The sequence below is a fragment of the Equus asinus genome, unplaced genomic scaffold (genome assembly GCF_041296235.1).
Source record: "Equus asinus isolate D_3611 breed Donkey unplaced genomic scaffold, EquAss-T2T_v2 contig_59, whole genome shotgun sequence".
Taxonomy (NCBI): Eukaryota; Metazoa; Chordata; class Mammalia; order Perissodactyla; family Equidae; genus Equus; species Equus asinus.
In genome coordinates, this window is record NW_027225282.1 from 20,661 (window position 1) to 26,870 (window position 6,210).

General features: G+C 57.9%; 1 long non-coding RNA gene across 1 annotated transcript; it reads right to left on the reverse strand.

The window, feature by feature from the left end:
• Positions 1–1,702: 1,702 nt before the first annotated feature.
• Positions 1,703–4,395, reverse strand: LOC139044095 (uncharacterized). The gene is made up of 3 exons (XR_011501140.1): positions 3,997–4,395; positions 2,474–2,708; positions 1,703–2,186 (listed from the first exon to the last, which is right to left on the reverse strand). It is a non-coding gene; the product is annotated as an uncharacterized lncRNA (long non-coding RNA).
• Between the last annotated feature and the right edge of the window lie 1,815 nt (positions 4,396–6,210).

Sequence of the window (6,210 nt, forward strand, 5' to 3'; positions counted from 1 at the left end):
TCCCTCCCTCCCTCCCTCCCTCCCTCGTCGGTCTCTGTGTGTGGACGTCTAGGTGGAGGCGAGGCAGGGAGGCCACCCACCCACCTACCTCGTGGTTTACCACACGCTCTACACGGAGGTAGAATTCCCATCCCACCGAATCCATCCTTTCCACGGGGCACAAGCCAGTGGCCTTCGGGAGTCTCTCTCCCCAAGGTGGCGCATCCGTCACGGCTATCTATTTCCAGAAGGTTTCCGTTTCCATCCCCTCCCCCCGAAAGAAAAAACGGCCCCACTCCCGGATCTGCCCCACCACGATCACCACCACCACTGCCGCCGCCGCCGCCGCCGCCATCTGCTGTCGCCCTCTAGGGTTGGACCGTTCTAGCTCTCTCCTCTGTGTGGAATCGCAACGTAGGTCGCCTTGGATGTCTGGCACCTCTCACTTAGCAGAAGGTTTTGGAGGCTCAGGCTGGGCCACGCTTTGGCCCGGGTCAGTGTTCCGTTCCTCCGGACGGCTTCCTCGTTTTCCACGAGAAGGAGCCGTGAAGACGGAAAGGAAGGGCGGATGGATGGCTTTTCCCGTGCTACCGAGTCCCTCTCCCCTTTTCCCCAAAGCGTGAGGGGCGGTCGAGAGGATCGTCTCTGATGACAAAAGTCAGAGGCACCCCGGGTCAGACACCGTGCGAGGCGTTGGTGTGTTCTCGAGAGGAGAACACGTCCCCGTCAGCGTTTCCTGTCGTTCTCGTTCCGAAAGGATTCACGCGCCACCCCGTCTCCCTCAAGGTCTTAGGGCTGTCGTGCTCCGCAGCCGTCACGTGTCGTGGATCCTGGGCACCACCACGCCACCCCGCCCCCCCCCCCCCCCCGCCATAGCTGTCGATCGCTATGTGGCACGCCTACGTTTGCCCAAAAGAGCAGTCCGATGGACAGCGTGGTGCTTTTCCCAGCAGGCAGGCAGGTGAGAGTCACCCCTCTAGAAGGTTTCCAAGCCCCGTTCCATTCTCAGAGGCAGCTCCTTTGGCCATCAAGGAGGCAGGCGATGGGGGTGGGGGTGGGGATGGGGATGGGGCAGGGGCCTCTGTCCCTCTGTCGCGGTAGAAATGATTGGGAAAGGAGGGACGATGGGCGTAGGTCGACCATCCTGGGCGGTGGTGCTTTGGGAGCTTTTTCTAGAAGAAGGAGCGAACGGCGTTCCCTGGGAAGGGAGGAAACCAGAGGAGGTCCCCCTCAGACCGACCTGGCACGAGAAGGACACACACTCTCTCTCTCTCTCTCTCTCTCTCCCTTTTCTTCCTGACTTGAAATCAGGAGACAAAACTCCCCTGCCAAAGGGGCCCTCCCAAAACGGGGAGTGAGGAAGACCTCCTTCTCTTCACGGCTGAAGTTCTCCCTGCCTTTCCTGGACGGGAAGGATAGCACCTACGCCCGCTGCCGTCGGTGACTTTTAGTCCCCCTGGAGAGGAAGAAATTCTTTCCCGTGGCCGAACCCTGGCGGTTCGTTCGTGCTGCAGAGGACGTGACCCTCTCTGACACACCCAGGAACCTCCTCGCTCCGGGTCGAGGAGAGGGAGTTCTGTTCTGTGGTTTAGAATGGTGCTTAAAAAGGGATGTCGCTTACAAAGGGTCCTCGTCCCCCTTCCTAAACCTAAACGGACGGCTCGGCTCGGAGGCGTGAGATACGTTTCGCATCCTCCTCGTCGTCTTCACTCAAAGTTTTATTGGAGTTTGGAAGATTTTATTTTTTGTCTTTCCTTTTTCTCCCCAAAGCCCCCCGGTACGTAGTTGTGTGTTCTTCGCGGTGGGTCCTTCTAGCGGTGGTATGTGGGACGCCGCCTCAGCGTGGTTTGATGAGCAGTGCCGTGTCCGCGCCCGGGATCCGAACGAACCGATGAAACACTGGGCTGCCTGCAGCGGAGCGCGCGAACTTAACCACTCGGCCACGGGGCCAGCCCCTTACTGGATTTTCAAAACAACTCCGGGGGCCGGCCCGGTGGCGCGGCGGTGAAGTTCGCACGTTCTGCTCCGCCGGCCCCGGGTTCGCCGGTCCGGATCCCGGGCACAGGACCCGGCACCGCTTGGCGAGCCACGCTGTGGCAGGCGTCCCACCTGGAAAGTAGAGGGGGATGGGCACGGATGTCAGCTCAGGGCCAGTCTTCCTCGGCCGACAGAGGAGGATTGGTGGCAGATGTTCGCTCAGGGCTCATCTTCCTCAAAAATAAAATAATAAATCGATTCGATAAAATGTCAAATAACACAACCGCGGGATCACGCTTAGAGTCACCCTTGGCCCGATGATGCCACTCCCCACCCCCCCCACCCCCCTGCCCCCCACCATTTGGAGGTGCCGTCAGTGGGATTCGTTCCTGTTTGTCCATCTTTCTTCCTCTTTTTTTTTTTTTTTTTAAAGACTGGCACCCGAGCTCATTGCCAATCTTTTCTTTTCTTTTTATTCCTCCTCCTTCTTCTTCTTCTCCCCAGAGCACCCCAGTACCTAGTTCTATATTCTCTTTGAGGGTCCCTCTGGTTCTGCCGTGTGGGACGCCACCTCAGCGTGGTTTGATGAGCGGTGCCGTGTCCGAGCCCAGGATCCGAACCTTCCAAGCCCCGGGCCGCTGAAGCGGAGCGTGCAAACTCAACTGCTCGGCCACGGGGTCAGCCCCTTCCTTCCTTCCTTCCTTCCTTCCTAAGGAGGAGGAGGCAGGCACTGTGTGAAGTCGCCAGTGAGTCTGTGGAAAGAGACGGAGGATTTCCCATGGGAAGCCGGGGCGGGGGACACGGACCGATGTCGTGCGAACTTGAAGGTGAAAGATCAAAAAACCCACACACGCCTAGAGCGGCGGGTTGCCCGTTAGGAGTTTGCTTGCCGGGCCCATAACGCAGGGCTCATCGATGAGCCAAACCGTCCGTGATCCTCAAGCAGTCTAGTAGGGTTAGAGAAAGGAGGGGGGCACTCTTTCTGCCCCAGATGAGGCGAGTTTCTCAGACAGCCACCCTGCCCCAACATCTTCCCTCCCTGCCTCCCGGCCCTTGGTGGACTGCGGCCTAAGGGTGGGGGAATTGAAGAAAGCCGTTCAATGGGAAAAAGCCCGAGGCCATGGGAGAGAGCTTCCTGCACTTGAATGAAGCCCTGACGCCAGGCCCATCGGAATGAATGGGCCTGACCTCCCCTCCCCCCTCCCCCCTCCCCCCTCCCAGGCTGGCGACTCGGCAGTGGAAGGCTAGGGGTTTCTTCCGAAATGGTGAACCGGCCCCCTTGTCCACAGGAAAACCACACACGGGTACAGCCTAGGCCGGATCTCAGGCCAAGTCGTCAGGGTGGCAAGATGATGGCGGATGAGAGGAAACTTGTTCTGGGACCGCACCGCCCCCCCCCCCATCGCCTCTCTGGCTGAGAAGAGGGCTGGGGAGCGGTGAGGGTCAGGGGGAGAGTGGGGGCGGGGCCGGGACAGGGACCACCGGGCAGTAGGACGGGAGTAGCCCTGAGGCCTGCCTGCCTGCTTCCTTCCCTGCCGGCGCAGGGCTGAGAGAGGCACGGGGCACGCTGGCTCCTGCCCCTTCACTCATTCGGGAAGCCTCCTGTTGTTGCTCCTGAGGTGCCGGCTGCGGTGACAGACAGAGCAAAACTCCTCTCTCTGTCTATTTCTTCAAAGGCCCGAGTCTGAGCTACGACAGATTCCCCTGTGGCTCAACCCGCAACCTCCCATCCTGCCAGACCAGACCCCTTGTCTAAAAACCTCCACTGGAGGAGCTCTTCCACCTGACTCGGAAAGGAAACACCAGCCCCGCCTCAGCCTCACACCCACCACCACCACCACCACCCGCCCCCCCCCCGCCCCACTCTCCTCCGGACCCAGATACCTAACAGAGGGAACAAAAATCCAAAAATCCTGCTGCTCTCCTTCTACCACCTCCACTTCAGAAGAGTCAGTCTCCCCCGAACACCTCAGACTCTGTGACTTCCCGCGGCCTCCCTTTCCCCGTCCCCATTCTCTCCCCGGACGGGCCCCATCTTACACTTGAACGACAGCTCCACCGCTCGGGGCAGCTGGACACGATGTCCCAAAGTGGCCCGGACGGTAGCCTGGTCGATTCCAAAGGACCCACGCACGCAGTCGGCCATAAACGTGGTGTGGAGATCGTGGACGTTTGCGGGCCTCTGATCAAATCACTGCTCCGGGGACCCCGGCGTCTAGGACCCGTCTTCTCCGTGTTCTTCACACCGTTGCTCCTGGGCCGGTTATTCTCTTCCCTCTCACTGACCTTAACGTTTTGTCTCTGCCATTGAATTTTGACTGTGCGAATGTGACTTGCCGCTGTAGGGCTGCGTGGATCTCTCAGGCATCCTGCTGTGCCGTGCGGGGGGGGGGGGGAATCCTTGGTGGGTGGGTCGATAGACGTCCCTTTGGTTGTGCCCTGGAGGGGAGAGACAGAGGGGACGACTCAATCCACCACGAACGCTGATGTCGCTCCGATAAACCTGTAGCGGTGATTCTAGTTTATGGCCCGTGTCCTGAAAATAACTTCCCGAAGGGCCAGCCCGGCGGCACAGCGGTTAAGTTCGCACGTTCCGTTTTGTCAGCCAGGGGTTCGCAGGTTCGGATCCAGGGTGCGGACGTGGCGCCGCTTGGCGAGCCACGCTGTGGTCAGCGTCCCGCCTATCAAGGGGAGGGGGATGGGCACGGATGTTAGCTCGGGATCACTCTCCCGGGGCAAAAAGAGGAGAATTGGCAGCAGGTGTCAGCTCGGGGCTCGTCTTCCTCGAAAAATAAATTAATTAAATTAATAAAAACAACTTCCCAAACCTCTCTGATAACTTGAAGCTTTGAAGTTTTGCGAGGTGAAATCAGGTGATAAAAAAGTCCACGGACAGGGGCGGCCCCGTGGCCGAGTGGTTAAGTTCACAAGCTCCCCTTCGGCGGCCCAGGGTTTTGCCGGTTCAGATCCCGGGCACGGCACGGACACGGCACCGCTCGTCGGGCCGTGTGGAGGCGGCGTCCCACATGCCACAACTGGAAGGGCCCTCAACTAAGATAGACAACTATGTCATGGGGGGGATTGGGGGAGAAAAATCGGGAGGGGGAAAAAAAAAACAAAAACGGAAGATTGGCAACAGGCGTTAGCTCTGTGAGGGCCGATCTTCCTCACCCAAAAACTAAAGTGAGATGAAATCAAATAAAGCGAAGGAAAAGATAAACCTATGAAATCCCATGTTTCTAAAAGTGGCCAAGTGTTTAGACATTGGCCAAGCGACGGAATGCTCATGGGAAGGACAGTTCCTAATTGCTGGCTTCTTAGTTTTCACCAAAATTAAGGTTCGTGAGGGTTAAAAAATCTACTTAACAAATGCGATGAAAGCCACTAGGCCGGCCCGGTGGCGCGCTGGTTAAGTGTGCCTGTTCCGCTTCGCCGGCCCGGGGTTCGCCAGTTCGGATCCCGGGGGTGGACGTGGCACCGCTGGGCGAGCCACGTGGTGGTAGGCGTCCCACATATGAAATAGAGGAAGATGGGCACGGAGGTGAGCTCAGGGCCAGCCTTCCTCGGCAAAAAGAGGAGGATTGGCAGCAGTTAGCTCAGGGCTCATCGTCCTCAAAACAAAACAAAACAAAACAAAAAGCCACTAAAAGTGAATATGGGAAACATCTTTGTGTTCAAGGAAAGTGAGATGGCTGCCTTCAGGCAAGAGGGCCTAAAAAGTAAAGATCGTTTTGTCTGTGAAAAGGTGATCAAAGTTTCACGGGGAAAATAATCTGAGAAAAAGGCCTGTTCGTGGTCAAGTGGCCTAAAATTGGAACGAGTGGACAGATAGAAATGGCGAGCGATAGGATCTATGGGAGTCTATGAGGAAGCCATTGGGTGTCGGCCTAATTCGGCCTGACAGTGTTTTTCGAAAAGGGCCTGACGTGGCCGTCGAGCACGCATCGCATCGTAGATCCGCTTTACACATTTCCTACGGCAAGAACCAATGCCCTTAAGGGAAAGGAGCAGCTTCCCCGTGCTCGGGCCTTTCCTTAAGGAGAGGCATCTTTCCTTAGGCTAGGAGCGGATGGTTGCGCTCACCTTTGACCATCCGGCTCCCCTGTGACCACCCAGGCCCAGACAACAGACCTGCCACCCAGCAGTGTCTGTCGATCGCTGTGCCGACAGAGCAGTCTCGCGACTATCATCCAAGGGACCTTTCGATCCTATGTGAAACGTCCTCTCTGGGGGTCTAGAAGCACTCTGTACACC